Source organism: Emys orbicularis, chromosome 2, assembly GCF_028017835.1.
Source record: "Emys orbicularis isolate rEmyOrb1 chromosome 2, rEmyOrb1.hap1, whole genome shotgun sequence".
Taxonomy (NCBI): domain Eukaryota; kingdom Metazoa; phylum Chordata; order Testudines; family Emydidae; genus Emys; species Emys orbicularis.
Window position 1 is genome coordinate 261,291,614 of NC_088684.1, and position 21,835 is coordinate 261,313,448.

The 21,835-nt window shown below is 39.9% G+C and overlaps 1 protein-coding gene across 3 annotated transcripts in view; it reads right to left on the bottom strand.

The window, feature by feature from the left end:
* Window positions 1-21,835, bottom strand: part of LOC135874010 (LIM zinc-binding domain-containing Nebulette) — a 411,833-nt gene that overhangs the window by 338,990 nt on the left and 51,008 nt on the right. The window lies entirely within an intron of this gene.

Consider the following 21,835-nt stretch of genomic DNA (forward strand, 5'->3'; position numbering starts at 1 on the left):
TTAAAACTCACTTTACCCAAAATGAGAATAATAATTATACTTGTTTCACAAAGAGTGCAAGATCCTTGGATGAAAGCAGCAACACTAAGTGCAAACTATTGTAATTAAGAACAACAAGCTCTGAAAGACAATGTCAGATAAGATGAAAAAAAATTAGAGCTCCAGTTGTTTGTTGTTACTAAATTGTTAGTTTCACAAAAACAACAACACTCTGTAATCCCTCATTTTATTAGCAAGTAGTATGTAAGGTATAAGAGATGAGAAAATATTTGTAAAGATTACATTTATGAATTTGAGCTTTAACAAGTGGCTCAAGGGTTACTAGACAATTATTTTAAGACACAATGGCTCTGATTCACACAGTATTCTTTATTCTGCTCCACACAGGCTCAACGTGACTGCACTGTTTGTATTTTATTAAACAGGCGTGGGAATTAGAAAACTATACAACTTCGCCCACAACTATGTAATCAGGTAGATAAAAGGATCCTTGAGTGAAAATGAACTCCTATTAGCTTTGTTTATATAAAACAAACAGAAAGTACCTCCCCCAATTTAAAAAACTTGCATGCCCCCAATATATACATATTTCATCTCGTCTTAGTTTTATAGGTGAGTTTAGATTTGTAATATGCTACAATTGGCATTACAGCTCAGTTTAATGCTGTAAGCAAATGCAAAATGCAAACAGATCTATTTTCCTAAATTACAGTTTTTAATATGTATTTCATTATTACTAACCAGAAAAGTTCAAAAATCATGAGTCAAACTCCCCCACAAAAAAATCATGCAATTTTTTAAAAAAGATTAAATCATGTGTTTTGGTCTGTCTTCTGATTTTGAATTCTGTCTGCCTACCCCCAGTGTGTGTGTGATAATTACAGTGTTTGTAATTCTGTAAATGTATCACAAGTACTGTGATTTTGTCCCCTCCTGCAAGAGCACTCTCTATAGGGTCCAACTGACACCAATGACCAATCGTGCTAGGCACTATACAAACACAGAGTAAGGCAGTCCTCACCCCAAAAGAGCTTAAATCTAGTGCAGCGCTTAGTGGTGAGTTTGTGATATGGAAGCCAGAACTAGGACCAACCAAACTCACACAGACTACCCAACAGCCATGAGACTGGAACAACTATGAACCTCTCCTGAGCCAGTCTGGATACAAATTACTGGTTACCTATAAGTGACAGGAACTGTAGCTCATTCACAATGTTCTGAGGCATCCAGTCCCACAATAAGTGGGACTGTTATAGCATTGAGAACGATGTTTGCTTATTGGAAAGACAACGTTTACCTTCTTTGGAGCTTACACAGGCATGGTCTTTCATTCTCTGGACATACACAGACAAAACTTCGAACACACTGCTCTCAGTCCCAAACACATGCTACAATAAAGTATTCTATGTTCTTAAAAGACAGCTCTTATTAACCAAAATACAAACATTAAAAATGCAATAGTAAAACAAATATTAACACAACATTGAAATTCACTTCTAAATACGTTTTGCATAATAGATCAATCCAACAATTATAATTATTCCAGCTTGGTTTCACTAACATATGTATATTTTCTCCCCCAAACATTAGTAGGTTTGGACCTATAACCTTCAGATGAACAGCACAGACCTCTTGCACTTCAGCGATGGCAGCAACTAGTAAAGAAAAAACATATTGTTATAGACCATACTGAGGGGGGAGAGAACTATTTGATGGAAATCAGGTTTCCTGTTTTCTGTTCCTGGTTCTGGGAGCAGAGAGTGGTCTACTAGTTACAGACTTCATAACCAAGTGTAACAATGTCCCCCTTTGGGTGGCCTGCAGGGAACAAACCTGGGACTTGGAATCATGCACCTTAATCACTTGAGTTAAAAATCCACATCTATTAGCACAGAGGCTGCAGAATCATAAGCCTGTATCTGTAGTCTAGTCGCTAGAAGTCTTCACTGAGTTACAGTGCGTTAGTGTGGCTTACATAAGCACATAACTTGGCATGTTCCTTCTGAAAAACAGCGTAGATGAGAACTTCTGCTATATTAGAGATTTCGGTTCTAGTCCCAACTCAGCCAGAAGAGGTCATCTGCAAGCTCTGGGTCATCTTGTCTGTAAAATGGGTGAGTGATAGTTTCCTTCCTTTAGGTAAGGTATGAAGACTTGATTAATATTAAGGGCTGTGAAGGGCACAAAAATATTAACTGTAGTCAATGGAAAAGCTAGGACTAGAACTCATGTCCCCCTAAGTTACAGGGTATTGTGTGAAAAAAGGTCGCCCTCCCTCATTGCATGAAAACGGGAATTTATTATGCTGACATGAGACCTCCTGAAGGAGGGGCCAAAATCATGTTGTTTGTCAGAGCTAAACACTGGTATTTTAATGCCACATTAGACCACCAAATATTGAATACTGTGGCAGACTATCAGACACTTCTTTCAACATAGGAAAAGTAAAAAATAAAGCTAACCCACTATAACTGATTGACTGTGCCATCTCGGAGACCTTAATACATAACTTCATCAGATTAGGGTAGAGTTTTCTGAAGTTCATTCTGAGAGTACTCAATGCCGTGTCAGACCTATGCAAGTCTGCATATATTCTACCGGCAGGTCTTAAAAGCAAGTCCTTTTTTTTAAATATAGTTAACTTTTGCTGTGATATAGGTACACGATAAAAAGTTTAGTAAATACAGTGTTTAAACTTTGTAGGTAATAGACTCTCATACAGTGCTGAGGTAAGCTTGGCTACTAGCATTAACATATTTGCAAAAAACAGCCAACAACAAAAATAGCAAACACATTTATAAAGCTCCATTCATCCCCAAAGCACTTTAAATTACGTAAGCTGATACACAAACTACTGTTCGTGTTAGATTACTTCACCCATCTTCAGGACAGAACAAATCACCCAATTACAAGTACAACACAACCCTACAATTTAGGAGAAAAAGATAAACATTGTATTCAACTGAAACCGCATGGTGAATTTAGATACACAGAATGTCATCACCCAAGCAGCAATGTGGACAGTATACTAGGAAAAACATCACTACTCTTGCCAGAAGTACCATAGGATCTTTAATGACCAGAAGTGGTCAGGATTTCAGTTTTAGATCTCATTTGAAAGATAAAAGATCTATTCTATTGCACCTCCTTTGTACTCTGACCTGATCACGGGAGAGCCATACCAGAGAATAAACAGTAATCTATATGTTAGAATCAATTAAGATGCTTAAGAAACGCTATAATACAAGCAGGGGAACACAAGTGTAATAGGTAAATAAACAAGGCTTTGCAATAAGCTTTATTAAGTCCTAGTAAGGCATAGCAGTTAGCATGAGGTCTAGCAAGACCTGGAAGGAAGCATAAACTAGCATAAATATTTGACCTCGGGTTATAAGGTTTGCAGGGCCGGCTCCAGGCACCAGCTTAACAAGCAGGTGCTTGGGGCGGCCAAGGGAGAGGGGCGGCACCTGCGGCAATTCGGGGGCGGCAGGTCCCTCACTCCCTCTAGGCGGCAGAAATGCTGGAGCCGGCCCTGAAGGTTTGTAGGAGATTTTGCAACATGTAGCTTGTCCTAGACAAGTATATTGCAGAAGCACGAAATAACAAGTTTTGGTGGGGTTTTTAGTATGCATAATCATGAGGTTAACTGCATAGACGTACTAAAAATATTGGAAAAGATATTCATGCACATGGATCATGTCAACAAATCAGAACCCCAATTATGATTTCCTGGACAGCCATACATGGACTAAAGGCCAAAAAACAATCTAAATATGGTCTCTAGACATGTGAGGATGTTCAGGAAAAAGGGGTATAAAATAAGTTGTTTGATTAAACTTCAGTTGAGACATCAGGGATGACAGACTGTCAGAAACCTTAGTACTATCAAGCCCACTTATGGTGCTCTCCGCTTAATTTTCTTCCCATCTTCACCCTTAAGGGTCTCTATAAGGTTGTGAGTATGCACAACGTAGGGGGTTGTTTTGTTATATTTATCTTGCTTTATTGTATTTTTCTATGATTGCAATTATATTTGCTTGCTTGTATTTGAGTATTAAATAAAGTCTTGATGTTTCTATGTATTCCTACCAATCTCATAGTTAATAATAATCTTACGTAGCCACCTGAATAAAGAACCTGTTAATAGTGACTGGTGCAATTTGCACTCTAATTTTATCAAAGGCTACACAATGAAGGATACGTTAGCCTCTGCACTTCCTGAATGCAGAATTCCATCCCAGTCCCACTACTATGCTTATACTTATGATGGAGAAAAAAAATCAAAGAACAATCAATTCCATTCTTTACAATTTTTTTTAAAACATTCATTTGGATTTTTAGTCCAGCAGAGATACTCAAAAATATAGTTACCCCTCTGAGACTAAAACATAAAGAAAAAGAATCACAGATTTTTTATTTATTTTGCCTACGGAAACTATGCCCCCCTCCAAACGAGGAGTCAAGGTGAGGAAATCCCAGGGAGAAGCAGACCTAATTCAAAGAAAGGGAACCATGGAAACAGGAAGAATGGCAGGTTGGCAGCATACTGTCTGGACGTTCACAGAAACGCCCCTCCACAGTAATACTACATAGTTGGAACTGGTCATGATGGAGAGGATGGAGTTTGCAAGGTGGCTGATCTACACAGCTTGCTCCCCTGGCAGCCCAGTAGATATCCACATAACAGGAAGAACAGGTAGCCATACAACCTCCTTGCTACCAGGAGAAAGGAAGCCCAGTAAACAGTGTAAAGGAGCTTGCTCTTCACAAGGGTAGGTTAGCATTTTTCTACCAATATTTAGGCTCTACATGATAGTTTTAAGTTTGAGCCCTCTATCCCTTCTGCAATAGTATAATCCCCAACTCCATAAGGTAAAATGTGGTGAAAGAGCTGAATCCAAATTAATGGGGTTTTAGAACCATTTTTTCTCCACCAAGTGAAGGAAGTATATACAGTAATAAGAATTGGGTTTTTTAAAGCCTCTCCCCACTAAAGCACTGCCTGACATAGTAATAGCAGTTAGAATACATTCAATAAACCACCCTCATTTGAACTAAATCAACAAAAATAGAAAGCAAAACAGGATGAAAGGCAAGTCCAATACAGAACCAAGACACCGTTGAATCAAAAACGCTAAAGGAATTTGTTTTTGTTTTCATTGTTTTTGTGGGAAGAAATGAACACAGATGTAAACAGGAGGAAGTTCAATATCTTAGGGCCCATTGACAGAAAAAGAGAAGACCATCCGATAGCTTAAGGTATAAGTGGATGGTGTCCGAACAAATATACCCTTCAGGAGGAAGTGACTATAGTCAAGACCTACACATACTGGCTCTATTTTATTATATTTATCTTCATAAAAGATGAGAGGAGGGATAATCATGAGTAGAGATGTGGCCTAACAGCATAGCCTTGAATCTGAAACGCTGTCTCACTGGAGAATTTTTGTTTTTATAAGTAATTTAAATAAATATAATAGACATTTTCAAAAGCTGTTTATCAGAATATGAGTTTTCTTGCTTCCTAGCAAAGAATGCTACTCACTTATCTAAATACTGTGCACACTGCAATTTGAACTCTGCTCAGCTTCCTTTCTGGAATGAATACAGCTGGTAATCTTCATTCTGACAGTATGAAGCTATAAAAGCTGTTTTAAACTAGTGAGCACATGTAAGTAGGAAAACATTTGTATTTTTTATCTGATATCCGGCAAACTAATATTACATAAAAACACATAGGGCCAGATCCTCAGCCGGTTTTAGTTTGCACCAGCTACGGATAGGCCCAGTAGATTCCAAGGTTGGTTAATGAAGAAATATCAGCAGTGTTATATATTTATTTCTTCCACACTTTTTAGTCAACAAATAGAAATAATTAACTGCGGCTTACTACCTCTACATCCAGCTGTAATTTGTACTTGCAATTATCTCTTTTCTGAATTACTTAATTTCCTTCCCACTGATGCATTGAATATACGGTGGATCTACAGTTTCTGAAATATAAGCATATGTAAAGAGCTCTTTAAGAAACAGCAACATTAATCAGCAAGACCGCCTCTAATAAGTACACCTCTACCCCGATATAACGCTCTCCTCGGGAGCCAAAAAATCTTATAACGCGGTTTCACCTATAACGTGGTATCGAACTTGCTTTGATCCGCCGGAGCGCGCAGCCCCCCCCCCCCCCCCCAGCACTGCTTTACCGCGTTATATCCAAATTCGTGTTATATTGGGTCGCATTATATCGGGGTAGAGGTGTACCACAAAAGAAGCCCTTTCCCCCCAGTGGAGAAATGAGGCTTTTGGAAGCACAGAACAAATAGCTGTGTTCCCATTCTAACTGGAGAGGTCATGTATTTGGCATGCAGATTTGAGAAACTGTATCCACAGTAGAGGTGCTAGGATTCGCGGGAATAAGACACCATGATTTTTTAAAAGAAATAAAACCTCCTTTCAAAAGATGTCCTGGGGGTCATCTTTGAGGGAGTCCAGGTGAAGAGAAAGGACAGAAGACAGGACTGGGGCTCCCAGCTCCTCATCTTCTCAATGGAAAGGGGAAGAGACTTCAACTGACCATGAAAGCAGCATCCAGCTTCCATTACAAAAGGAGAGTGACAGAAAACTGAAAAACAGAGGTCACAGCCTCAAACAAAAAGGAGACCCTCCAAACTCTAATAAAGTCAATTCCAAAACGTCTGTGTCCTGAAGAATAGAATCATAGAATATCAGGGAAGGGATCTCAGGAGGTCATCTAGTCCAACCCCCTGCTCAAAGCAGGACCAATTCCCAACTAAATCATCCCAGCCAGGGCTTTGTCAAGCCTGACCTTAAAAACCTCTAAGGAAGGAGATTCCACCACCTCCCTAGGTAACCCATTCCAGTGCTTCACCACCCTCCTAGTGAAAAAGCTTTTCCTAATATCCAACCTAAATCTCCCCCACTGCAACTTGAGACCATTACTCCTCGTTCTGTCATCTGCTACCACTGAGAACAGTCTAGATCCATCCTCTTTGGAACCCCCTTTCAGGTAGTTGAAAGCAGCTATCAAATCCCCCCTCATTTTTCTCTTCTGCAGACTAAACAATCCCAGTTCCCTCAGCCTCTCCTCATAAGTCACGTGCTCCAGCCCCCTAATCATTTTTGTTGCCCTCCGCTGGACTCGTCCCAATTTTTGCACATCCTTCTTTTAGTGTGGGGCCCAAAACTGGACACACTACTCCAGATGAGGCCTCACCAATGCCGAATAGAGGGGAATGATCACGTCCCTCGATCTGCTGGCAATGCTCCTACTTATATAGCCCAAAATGCCGTTAACCTTCTTGGCAACAAGGGCACACTGATGACTCATATCCAGCTTCTCGTCCACTGTAACCCCTAGGTCCTTTTCTGCAGAACTGCTGCCTAGCCACTCGGTCCCTAGTCTGTAGCAGTGCATGGGATTCTTACATCCTAAGTGCAGGACTCTGCACTTGTCCTTGTTGAACCTCATCAGATTTCTTTTGGCCCAATCCTCTAATTTGTCTAGGTCCCTCTGTATCTTATCCCTACCCTCCAGCGTATGTACCACTCATCCCAGTTTAGTGTCATCTGCAAACTTGATGAGGGTTCAATCCACGCCATCCTCCAGATCATTAATGAAGATATTGAACAAAACTGGCCCCAGGACTGACCCTTGGGACACTCCGCTTGATACTGGCTGCCAACTAGATATGGAGCCATTGATCACTACCCATTGAGCCCGATGATCTAGCCAGCTTTCTATCCACCTTATAGTCCATTCATCCAGCCCATACTTCTTTAACTTGCTGGCAAGAATACTGTGGGAGATCGTAACAAAAGCTTTTCTAAAGTCAAGGAATAATACGTCCACTGCTTTTCCCTCAGCCACAGAGCCAGTTATCTCCTCATAGAAGGCAATTAGGTTAGTCAGGCATGACTTGCCCTTGGTGAATCCATGCTGACTGTTCCAGATCACTTTCCTCTCCTCGAAGTGCTTCAAAATGGATTCCTTGAGGACCCGCTCCATGATTTTTCCTGGGACTGAGGTGAGGGTGACTGGCCTGTAGTTCCCTGGATTCTCCTTCTTCCCTTTTTTAAAGATGGGAAATCCGGGACCTCCCCTGATCGCCATGAGTTTTCAAACATAATGGCCAATGGCTCTGCAATCACATCCGCCAACTCCTTTAGCAACGTTTAGCCAACTCCCTCGGATGCATCTGACCCCATGGACTTATGCTCGTCCAGCTTTTGTAAGTAGTCCTGAACCACTTCTTTCTCCACCGAGGGCTGGTCACTTCCTCCCCATACTGTGCTGCCCAGTGCAGTAGTCTGGGAGCTGACCTTGTTCGTGAAGCTTTTTCCACATCCTCTGTCACTAGGTTGCCTCTCCCATTCAGTAAGGGGCCCACATTTTCCCTGACCACCTTCTTGTTGCTAACATACCTGAAGAAACTCTTCTTGTTACTCTTAACATCCCTTGCTAGCTGCAACTCCAAATATGATTTGGCCTTTCTGATTTCACTCCTGCATGCCTGAGCAATAGATTTATACTCCTCCCTGGTCATTTGTTCAATCTTCCACTTCTTGTAAGCTTCTTTTTTGTGTTTAAGATCAGCAAGGATTTCACTGTTAAGCCAAGCTGGTCGCCTGCCATATTTACTATTCTTTCTACACAATAGGATGGTTTGTTCCTGTAACCTCAATAAGGATTCTTTAAAATACAGCCAGCTCTCCTGGACTCCTTTCCCCCTCATGTTATTCTCCCAGGGGATCCTGTCCATCAGTTCCCTGAGGGAGTCAAAGTCTGCTTTTCTGAAGTCCAGGGTCCGTATTCTGCTGCTCTCCTTTCTTCCTTGTATCAGGATCCTGAACTCGACCATCTCATGGTCACTGCCTCCCAGATTCCCATCCACTTTTGCTTCCCCTACTAATTCTTCCCTGTTTGTGAGCAGCAGGTCAAGAAGATCTTTGCCCCTAGTTGGTTCCTCCAACACTTGCAATAAGAACAGTAGGAGAGAAGTGGGAAATTTTTGAGGGGGGGACTGTGGTTAGCTTAGATCCAAAAAGGATTGTTTTCATATTGGGCTAGTCATCATGGGTGAAGCTAGGACTTAAATTGCCAAACAAGTCTATCAGAGGGATTTCCTGAGCATACACAGAAGAGACACTACACCTGTAACAGAGACAGCAAAATTAACAGTAGAGCTGGTCAAAAAATAGAAAGTCTCCAGTGAAAAATGTCACTGAACAGTTTGTCTACTTTTCATTGAAATTATTTGAAATGTTCTGATCAGCTCCATCATCCGTGTGCCAGAGCAGGGTGTCACAGAGATCTTCCTACCGGTGAGTCACTGACAATAATCCAGCATGGGATGTTGAAGATGACAAGAATCAAACCACAGAAGATCTAGAGGAGAGGGAGAGGAGTTCTGTTCTTCTCAGTACAAGCGGTTCAATGACTTTCCACGCTGAAGTAGAATTCAACACTGCTAGACCCAAAGATACCTATCTCCTTGCAGATGCTAAGTGCTTGTGGGTACTCTGACAGCAGAGTAGATGGACATTAATCTGTCATTTACTCTTGCACATATGTCTTACTACCACTAAACTACAGAACGTAATTATACAGTAACAGGGTCCACACAGAAAAGTGCTTGGCTGGCTAGTGAACTCTACATTCATACCCTGGCTTGCCACGCACCAAGCTGTCAGGTGGACAGGCAATTCTAGTCATTTACAACACAAGCCAAATCACAGGGTGCATATTTTAATAAAATTGTTCAACTCTAATGTACATTGGTGTTGTTCTACGGCTGTTACAATTGAGCAGTGACCCTGAGGCCATCTAATTAAATGGACTGTATGTGTGAAATGAACACTAAGCCATTTATCCATGGATACCCTCAATAAAAATGGTCATGAACGTCGTACAATCAGAGCTTTCTCCTTTCTGAAACTTACATTTTAATTGCTTGTTCTGTTAGCCACAACATCATGTCAGAAATCTGTTTCCAGAAAGTGAAGTGACTCTGCCTTCCAATGACTACAGGCAGCTGTTAGTCAACTGCTTATTCAGCAATTAAAAAGGAACTGACCTCTAGTAATGAACTGCCTCTCATTACTTATTGCTCAAGAAAATTATGTAATAGGTCTCTGGGTTTTAAACTCTATGGCTTTTTGCAAACAAAAAAAAAGTGGGGGGGTGGAGATCCCTAGCCACCTCCACCAGTTCATGATCAGCTATATCAAGTTCTGCAGAGAAGTATAGAAGGGTGAAAATGCACATCTGCCCTCACTCATTGACAGTGGGAGATTTTCCATTTGTGCCACTACTGTTGTTTCCATTCCAAGTCCTGGTCTGAATCCAGATAGTGCAGCATCTAGGATATTGGCTTTGGTTTGATGTTTTTAAAGGTGGGTTGGCTAACTTGTCTATGAACTTAGTCAGAAATGAAAGGATTGATAGTTGGCAGTAATCAGCTAGGTCCCATCCCATTAAGGATTAGTTTCTTCATTGTTGGTTGGACTGTGGTGTGTTTGAAGGAGGGAGGGAAGATTCATTTATTAAATGAGACATGGGCTATTTCAGTCACTAGCTGCTCATGAACCTTTTAACAATCAGGAAGGGCAGGGGTCAAATTCACAGGTCTTGGGCCAAGTGTCTTTCAGAATGTCCAGTACTGCCTCCAGTGTAAATTTATGAATTTATGGAATGAAGGCTGGCTGTTGGCTTGCAGATGGAGACTGGATCCATGTGGCTTGAGAAACTTCAAAGGTTTCCTGTCTGGCTCCTCGCTGCCCTAACATCCCCTCACAGTGCCTTACTTTAAGAAAGAAAGAAAGAAAGAAACTTTCATCAAACATCAAACTTTCCTGCTTACCTACAACTTTCAATAAGCTAAAGGGCAAGCAAGATGTCCTATCTAACTATAGGCTGGTTAGCCTATCATCAATCCCAGGCAAAATAATAGCAAAGCTGAAACAGGATTCAACTGATAAAGAATTAAAGGACAGGAATATAATTAACATAGTCAATATGGTTTTATGGAAAATAGGTCTTGTCAAACAAATCTAATTTCATTCTCTGACGAGATTACAAGTTTGGTTGATAAAGGTAACTCCGTAGATGTAACAAGCTTAGACTTGTGTAAGCTTGTTGACTTAGTACCACAAAACATTCTGATTAAAAAATTAGCACTATATGATATCAACAAAGCACATATTAAATTGATTCAGAACTGGCTAACTGACAGATCTCAAAAGTGGGAACCATCATTGAATGGAGATGTTCCCTGTGGGGTTCCACAGGGGTCAATACTAGGGCCAATGTTATTCAACATTTTAATCAATGATCTAGAAGTAAATATAAAATCACTGCACGTGGCAAAGATTCATGGAGAGGTAAATGAGGAGGAGGACAGAGCAGTCATATAGAGCAATCTGGATCATTTGGTAAGCTAGGCCCAGTCAAACAAAAATATGTGTTAATACAGCCAAATGCAAATTATACATCTAAGAACAAGCAATGCAGGCCATATCTACTGAATGGGGGACTGTATCCTCGAGAGCAGTGAGTCTGAAAGGGACTGTAGTAGACAAGTAACCCAACATGAGCTCCTAGTTTGATGCTGTGGCAAAAAAAGCCAATGCTATCCTGGGAGTACTGAGTATAAGTAGGGAAGTGATTTTACCTCTGTATACAGCATTGGTGAGACCGATACCGTATACAGTTCTGGTGTTCATATTTTTAAAAGGATATTAAGATATTGGAGAGGGTGCAGAAAAGACCCACAAAAATGTATTCAATGGCTCAAGACAGAGATTTACAGAAATCAATCTGTTTAGCTTATCAAAAAGAAGATTGAAAAATGACTAGATTACCGTGTATCATTACAGCATCAAGACTTGCCTGGAGGTGGTTAGCCCCTTTAGTTTATAACTCTGGCCCTCCTGTTTACTCTCACAATGCTTAGGTTCTTGTTAATTGATTTTATACTGCGTAGTTGCATCACATCATATGCTTTTAAAATAGGCCTAGGGTATTAGAGAGTCTGGCTCTGGTAGGCTTCCTACAGCCTCAAAATAATTTATTATTAAATTCTACTTAGTTACACCTGTGCAAACCCACTGCATCAATGAGCTTGCCCAGGTGTCACTGGAGGCCTAATTTAGCCTACAGAGCTTTTAGGACTGGTGAAGATTCAGGAGAAGGAAAGAACTCAGCCTGAGTCTGAACCCAGACAGAGTTTGCAGGGAGGGCACTTAGGAAAAACCTTTTAACTTGTAAACTGAACACATTATATATGGAAATCAAGAGATTTAAATAATGGAATGCCATAGTGGGCCACTTTTCAGAATATTTTCTCCTAATCTACTTGATGTGACATTATGAGTAAAGTGTTGGAGGGGAGTCAAACACGGATATGGCATCATTTCCTGTTTTATTTATGTATGTATTCAATCATGATCTAAGTGTGCAGACACCTATTTCCAATTAAAGTACTTGATCATCCTCTCCAGGCTCAGTCTGCTATAGACCCTCAATTATCAGCTAGTGCATTGCATCCATGTAGTTGAGAGTGGCTCATACTCTAAATCTTTGATGGCTGTTGTAAAGTCTGTAGGCCAGATCCTGTAGACCAGACTTTCTGTCCCTGGTGAATGTCAGTGAGGGGACAGCCACAAATGTAGATGTAAACCATCTCTCTGTGAAAGACAGAGATGCTCTAGCATACATCCAGATGCCACAGGCCATTCTGACAGCAGAGGATCACTTGGAGGTTATGGCCATGTAGTCTCACCCCTTTCCTCATGCATACACCAACACTGGTGGCTGTTAGAGGAGGTTTAGCATAGGATTGGCTACACAACCCAGGAATTCTTCCTCAGAGTGGCGGAATCCCTAGAAAGCAAGTTTAGGCAGTTTTAAGGCTGCTTTGTCTCACTGCAGTGACATAAAGCAGCATGAGAGGGAGCTAGAATCTGGCCTGTGGGTATTAGAAAACATTTTGGTGCTTAAATCAGCTTTAATCACTTCTTTGAGAAGCATGTGTTAAACACTGAATGATGCACTCTCATTTCTAACCCACTGGAAGTTCTTTTATGACAGTCATTTATGATAAACTACTGGGGGTTTTGCTTTGATACTGAGAAAATTTAACAGCTTTTATAATTAAGCTTAACAGGTCCCCTGTCAAGAACTTGTTTGTATGGTTCATTGAACAGCAAAATGAGGAAACATGGCTAGAAACTGAATCAACTTCTAAACAATTCCGTTCAATAAACACTCAGTTCTCTTTAAGCTAAGTGATGTCACAAAAAGTTCTTGCCATTAAAGCAATACTATATTATATTTATGTGACAGCAACAGGCTTGGCTATGCACAAGACACAGATCCCAGGACAGTCTTTGCCTCAGAGAGATTACAGTGTGGAAGACAGACACTGAATGAGCCAACACAGAGATTCAGACAAAGGAAATATCTTAACTTTTCTTTGGTGTGGTTTTGTATACAGCCCTCTCATGCTAATATTTTTCTTTGTTTTGTTGTGTGTGCCTCATAGAAGAGGTGAGTATTTCGGAGGGTTTGAAAGTGCAGACAGTGGGGTCTGGTGCCCTAGGATTTGGGAGATGGTTCAGGCCAGGAGGAGCAACATGGAAGATGGCAGAAAGTTGGAAGTGGAAAAAAATGAACATGGTCCTAAGGCTGGTTTAGTTGGTAAAGCAAAGTGGACAAGGGGAAGTATTAAACAGCAAAATCCAAGATGAAGGCTGGGGCAGAGTTGTGCAGGGCTTTGAATGAGAATACTCGGGGGGGAGAGGAGGGTTCAACTAAGGGAGAGTGGGGAGATCAAAAGAGAGAAGTGACATAGTTTAATTAATGGGTACGAGAGATATATAATCAGCATAAATAAACTATCAGTATTCTTAAAGATGTAACTTTAGGTCCAAACCGTTACCTTTTCGTTTAAGAATGTCATGCAACATTAGCAGATGCATTTTTACATGTTAAACATCTTTCAGTAAATAATAAGATAGATACCTCTGATAATCCAATTTTATTATATCCCCTTATATAGGACATAAACAAAAAACAAATTTAGGACATTAAAAATATAAGCAAGACTAGCTTAAAAACAGCGTTCAAGAATAGAAAGATGGTAGACTTCATGTTTTCCACTGCAAAGATCCTTTTGGTAGCCTAAGCACTTCTTCAGAGTTCTCTTTTCCTCTGACTCCAATCTCTGGGATAGTCTACACTAGAAGTGCTACAGCGGTGTAGCTGCACCGATGCAGCTGCTCTGCTGTAGCACGTCTGGTAAAGATGCTCTATGCTGATGGAAAAGAGCTCTCCCGTCACCGTAATAAAACCACCTCCACAAGTGGCAGTAGTCATGGTGGGTCAGTGTAATTTATGTCGCTCAGGGGGGTGGCCTAGTTATACTGACATAAGTGGTAGTGTGTACAAGCCCTCAGAGAAGATGGCAAATGGCCTGCATTATAAGAAGCTCCCAGATTATTCCCCTTACCCATTCAGCAGGGTGGAATTTCTCCCCAGGCTACATAGCATTGCAGGGAACTACAATCCCCAGAATCTTAGACTGTAACTCCCAGGAATCCCTGGAACAAATGTTCATAGGTATCCAGGAATGGTGGTACTAGATAAAAAGTCATATTAAAACTGATTAGTATACAACCATAAACTCTTGAATAGAAATATGTGTGTGTGTGTGTGCGCGCGCACGCGCTAAGGTGTTGGAAGACACTTGAGACAGAGACTAGTCTGAACTGGATTACCAAAACCAGGTTATTTTCACAACAGAAACCCCCACCACCACAGACACCTTATTTGCAATAACCTACACAGATATTAGGAAACGTTCTCATGATTTCCACACAAATTAAATAGTGATTAATCAAAACGATTAACAGGTTTCACTGGAAGATAATGCAACTTAAAGAGGATATTAGAAACCCAACCAAATAATGTACGCTAAAGAAAACTCTGAAGTCACTGTATAAATGCTGTGCACTGACTAGGAAATAACACATTTTACAGCTTGATATCAGGTCCTAAGAGAATTATCCAGTACAGAAATTTAATCAAAAAGGAAAAGTGTGTGTGGGCCTGCATTAATCCTTTTCTTCATTACATATGAGTGCTATTAATTTACAATTAGTTCTTAGATTTAAGAAAGTTAAAATTTTGGTTCTCAAGTACCAGAGGGAATTGTAAGAAACTGCAGATGGAATTAATTGCACTTGGAGGAGGAGACAGCAGAACATTGTCTAACTTGACAGTTTAACACAATGTTATCATCTTGCTGTTTTCCATTAATTAATAAACAATTTGTTCAATGTTCCCAAAAACAAGGGTATTTAAGGCTAAGACATCTGGTTGCCTATACAAAAAGGTTTTAAAATATGTGAATGCATAGCAATTTCGATAACTTTAATGATTGTATTATGACAGGGACTTATGAAAAATGAAATTTTGTACTTTTATACAATTAAGGGAGGAGCACTGTGCACAGTTGATGTTGTTCTGTGGTGTTTGATACCTGAAAAAGCAGCTGATGCCTGTAAACTGCAATGCTGTGAACTTTGTTCCTATTATACAAGAAAAAAATCAGTTCAGATTAGGCCTGGGCAACATTTTTCAACTGAAGCTTTTTGGGGGCAAAAAATCCAGATTTGGCAACACCAAAACATTTTGCAAATTCATGTCAATTTTTTGCCAAATTGTTTCAGTCAACAACAAAACTAAAAAAGTCTGAAAAAAAATCTAAACATTTTATTTAGATATGTTCCAATCAAAAGTTTTGATTTTTCAATTCAAATTACTTTTCATTTCAAAATTTCCTTTAATTTTATTTTAATTTAAAAAATGTTACAAAATCATCAATACAAAATGTTTCATTTCAGGTTAATCAAAAAATTTTGTTCAACCCAATTTTTTTGTTTACTTTTCAATTTGCTGAAAATTCTCTAAAATTTTCATTTTTGTTTCATCACAACCCAAAACAACTTTTCCCTGTTTTTTTGTTTGTTTGTTTTGGAATTATCAGTAAACCAAAAAATCTTTTAATCACCTAGCTCTAATTCAGACAAATTACACTGTTAAACAATAAGAGGTCTGGTTTTCATCTAACATCAGTGTGAATCAAGAGTAAATCGACTAAAGTCAGCAGAGTTACATTGGTGTAAAGTTGGTATAAGTAACAGGATAATCAGGCCTCAAGTGTTTGCTTTTTGTTTGGAGGTGGTGGGGGGAAAGAGGGTGGTTGTTTTGTTTTGTTTTCCTTGTCTTGTGATAGTTTGCAAGTACTGTCCTGCTGCTTTCCCCAACTTTCCATTCACTTCACAGTTCAATGGTAGGTTAAAAAAAATAAAGAAAAATTACTACCACAACAGACTAGGACTAGGAAAAAGCCATTAGGTATAATCTGAGAGTTGTGAAAAGCATATTTGTTTAAATTGTTAACGGAGTTCAACAGACTAGCCACCCACCCACCTCAGAGGGTGGAGAAACTTAACAGGGCAAGCGATGAAAGGGGATAGTCCCAGCAGTGAGGAAAGGTGATGCTCGCTGAAGGACACTAGGTAACTCCTCCTCCTCCCCCTATTTGGAGTCTCTTGCATCCGCTGGCCAGTTGTGGGGGAAGAGGTACTGACTAGCCAGCATTCCCCAGTTCCCAGGATTTAAGCTGGAGCAGAAGCCATGTGGCGCCTCTTGCGAGTCTCTTCCAGCAGCATCACCCTACTCATCCTGAAATAGAAATGGGAATCTGGCCTGACAGCTGCTACAGATCTAGCCAATTGCCCACTTGGGGGTCAGGAAGGAATTTTTCTCCCATGGGCCAATTGGACGATGGAGTTTTTCACCTTTCTCACAGCACCTTCCAGCTACAGTAGGTTAAACAAGAATGCACTTAGTACATAACTGAGGTTCTTGGTTGAGTTATTAATCTGGTGCAATTTGTGGCTGGTTTCCAGAGTGGGTTAAAAGGATAAAATATATGGTTCCTAGAAGAAAAAGACCTGGGATTTAGGTGATGGGCCTTGGGCTCAGGGGATATGAGACCCTGTGGTCCTCGTGGGCTGAGGTTCACACCCTTCTGCACCCTGTGTCCCCCTCGTGGGGAGTGGGAAAGGGTAGGACTCAGAGCAAGGTGAGTACTGTGGGGAGGCTGAAAAGACCCTAACCCAAATTATGAGTTATACATCAGAGCCCTGGAACTCCTGCCCTGGAACCATTGAAATGCCTGATACAGGAAGGTATGGGTGTGAGCAAGTAGTGCCCTTCCCCTTTGTTTAAGTTTAATAAAAGTTGCAGCCTGCTGCTTAAAATCCATCCATGTGTCTGGCCTCATTTTGCCACTGTTTCTGGCTCAACTTCATACATTTTAGTCACATGTAGATCTTTTTTAAAATACCACTCTATTAATTCTCAGAATAGACATTAGTTGCACCAGAAAACACAGGATTACATTACTTGTCATTTTTAATGAAGAAATTATGTCTGGTATTCTTATTCAAGATCCACTTTATGCACCCGATCCAGATCTCATCTGCTGAAATGAATTAAGTTATTCCCAGTTTACTCCAGTGTAAACAAAATGAAAATCAGTCTGTCTTTATAGCCTTGCAAACAAAAAAATTTTCAAAATCCGTTAACCTAAATCACATGGCACAAACAGTAGGTTTATCTGATTTGTAATGTTAGCTTCCCAGTTGATAAAGTATCTTCAGTAGAGAGTACATCAGAGCATTCTCGTACTTAAAACTCAATGGGCATGTCTACACAGGGATACTCAGGTAAATTAAGCCACATTAACTAAAGATGTGAATTTAAAGTGCATTAATTAAAGCACATTAAATCCTTGTGTGGATGCTCACATTCAGAATTAAAGTGACCTACTTTAATGTACTTTAACTAATGTGTTTTAAATTCACACCTTTAGTTAATTCAGCTTAACTTTCTTGAGTGTCTCAATATAGGCATACCCTACTGTCAGTGAACTGCTTATGAAACAGTGTTTGTCGCTACAAGAACAAATCTGCTCTAGAAAGATTGCTCCAACCCAACGATTCTTACTATGCCTACCACTAACAAGTAAAACTGTATTATTTGAATGTTTAAAAACCACTACCATACAGCTTTTGTCTTCAACTTGCACCCATATTCTCTCCCTTACACGAACCAGATTGATCACTTCCATACATGCAAAAAGTAACTTTTTCAACTTCTGTTTTATGTTATGTTTATTATTGATATGTTAATAAGACTGAGAAATTAAATTTATTGGCAGTAGCCAGACATACTGTGAGCATTTCAAAACAACTCTGATGCAGAATCTTAGTTCTGATTTGTAACAGCCCTGTTCTTTGTTATGTATTATTTATTTGTGTTACCATAGTGCCTAGTCATCATCCAGAACCACACTGTGCTAGATGCTGTACAAACAGACCAAAAGATACTCTTTGCCCCCAAAGAGCTTGCAATCTACATATAAGACAAGAAGAGACAATAGATGGATACAGACAAGAGAGGACAAGGAAACAATGGGACAATATTGATCAGCGGTCTCAGGCAGTAGTCTCAGCATACCAGCAGCCAAGCTGTTGCCACGCTTGGGATTTTTTCTTCTTATCCTGGGCCTCTGCAAATCTCATTATCCATCATGTCAAATTGTGTGGCACTGTTATAGAGCAGACAAATGAGGGGCTAAGGTAATACCAAAAAAAAAATCTCATCCCACACCACTACCCCTAAATTTTCATTTATCTTTCTTAGGTTCTTCACCCTACCATGTTGTAAGTACACCTCTACCCCAGTATAACGCTGTCCTCGGGAGCCAAAAAATCTTACCGCGTTATAGGTGAAACCACGTTATATCGAACTTGCTTTGATCCGCCAGAGCGCGCAGCCCTGCCCCCCCCCCCCCCCGCCGAGCGCTGCTTTACCACGTTATATCCGAATTCGTGTTATATCGGGTCGCGTTATATCGGGGTAGCGGTGTAGGTTTAACATTAACAAAGAAGTAAAAAGAAAAGAATGCTTAGATTACAAATATTTTTCATAGCACAGGGGATTGGTGATGAAACAGAGGACCTTTTTCCTCTCAGTTGCTGAACGGCATCCAGCCCTTGTCTGCAGTGACTGAAATTTGCTACCATCTGATGGTTGCCCTGTGGCCTATGTGATAAAAGATGATAGGTTCTGTGACGGGTTGGATCACAGAAACCCCCTTGGAAGCTGCCACCCAATGTGCAAAGACTACCCCTGCTTCTGTTTTCCCTGCCAGCTCAGGATTCCAGCACCCTGTCTTGCTGAGCCAGACACTCCAGTCTGCTCTAACAAAGACTCAGGGTCTGGATCGCTTGTCCCAAAGCTGCAAGTTTACCTGAAAACCAGCTCACAGGAGTGTGCTTGTCTTTAGCACTCAGATGCCCAACTCCCAATGGGGTCTAAACCCAGATAAATCCGTTTTACCCTGCATAAAGCTTATGCAGAGTAAACTCATAAATTGTTCGCCCTCTATAACACTGATAGAGAGATATGCACAGCTGTTTGCTCCCCCAGGTATTAATACATACTCTGAGTAAATTACTAAATAAAAGGTGATTTTATTAAATACAGACAGTAGGATTTAAGTGGTTCAAAGTAGTAACAGACAGAACAAAGTAAGTCACAAGCAAAATAAAATAAAATGCGCAAATCTATGCCTAATCAAACTAAATACAGATAATCTCACCCTCAGAGATGCTTCAGTAAGTTTTTCTCAGACTGGACACCTTCCAGGCCTGGGCACAATTCTTTCCCCTGGTACAGCTTTTGTTCCAGCTTAGGTGTTATCTAGGGGATTCTCCATGATGGCTCCTCTCCCTCTCTGTTCTCTTCCACCCCTTTATATATCTTTTGCATAAGGCGGGAACCCTTTGTCTTTCTGGGTTTCCACCCCCCCTCACTGGAAAAGCACCAGGTTAAAGATGGATTCCAGTTCAGGTGACATGATCACATGTCACTGCAAGACTTCATTACTCACTTGCCAGCACACACATATACAGGGAGACTCACAGGTAAACACAGTCATCTGCAGACAATGGTCCTTGTTAATGGGAGTCATCAAGATTCCAAACCATCATTAATGGCCCACACTTTACATAATTACAATAGGCCCTCAGAGTTATGTTTTATATTTCTAGTTTTAGATACAAGAGTGGTACATTTATACAAATCGGATGATCACACTCAGTAGATTATAAGCTTTGTAATGTTACCTTACAAGAGACCTTTTGCATGAAGCATATCCCAGTTACATTATACTCACTTATATTTTTATAAAACCATATAGACTGCACAACGTCACAGGTTCAATTCCTACTGAGCAGGTATCCAAGTTGTGAAGCTATCATCACACTTGTCACTCACTGATACTCTTGCTGGCCCATTAGAGAAGTTGTGGTCTGAATGAGCACCTCTCACTGCTACAGAAGATGTATTCAGAACATGGTAACAAGGTTGAGGCACATTAGCAGAGAAGCATGAGAAAAGATGGTGTTACCCATACTGTATCCATTCAGAAGATAATGGAAGATTCACGCTTTAGATCTGTCATTTTTGTCACCTTTCATAGCAATAAATTACGCTTAAAATAAAAATATAGAGGAAAATGAATCCTAGTGACAAAAACTTGCTAGTGACAATAAACCAAATTCTCCACACAAACATAAAAGAAAATCACTTTATAAAATCTTCTCAGAAAAATTATGTAGTCTTCACAAAGTCTTAATTGTGCAAAATTTCTCTGACCTTCTTTTGTGCAAAGATTTTTCTAAATATCATAAACTGTTTTATAACTTTTATGGGTTATTCTCTCTTTCAAACTCATCAAAAATAATGTTAACAAGTGACTTTATATGGCACTTAAATCATCATAAAATCATTTTGTTAGGCAGTTAAGAGACAACATTTATCCTTCTCTGATATCTTCCAGTGCCTACTCAAGAAATCTTCTGACTGTGTGATAATCTACCAGTCTGGCTTTTGATTCCTTTCAAATATTGTATTATTTAATTACATTAAGCTTCTTGAACAAACATTTTTACAAAAATTTTATTTTATTTCCTTTTTTACCTACTTAAACAAAAAAGAGTAGCATTTGACAGCAAGTTCTCATTTACAATCAGGAGCTGTCCAATAGTCTCAGATATTACTGCACTGTAATATTACATACCCACAAATAATAATGCAACTACTCCCATCAACTCTATACCAATAGTTCTAATAAAACAAAGGTTGTTATTATAGAATTCTGTGGGGGTTGCTTAGGCCACATGCACCAGCCAGTCTGGCCTGGCTTATCTTGTAAACACAATAATACTGCATTAATAGCCCAATCCTGTGAAATTGTGTACTCCCGTTAATGTCAAGTGGAAAATGAGGGTACTCAGGACCTTGCAGAATCAAGCCTTATAAAATAAAGCTTTTGGCATTCCTTAACTGTTACATCAGCCAGTATCAAGACGTAAATTATGACATTCATCATAATTCATAGGCATGCAAAAATTAGTGTTTAGCAAAGACTACATAACAATATAACCTGATTAAAATTATAGGCAGGACTGAAATTAAACTGGTTCTAAATTCACGTAAATGTAGGTTGTATGACCAATACAAGCAGGGAGAGTTTGAAGACGTAAGAATTGGAAGAATTATTTTATAAATAAAATCATGATGTGTCTTCATCAGTTTTTCAAGAAAGGCAAAAAGCCAATAACAAAATGCAAGACTCCAGAACTGTCTGTTTAAGCAAGACTAATGGAATTAAAA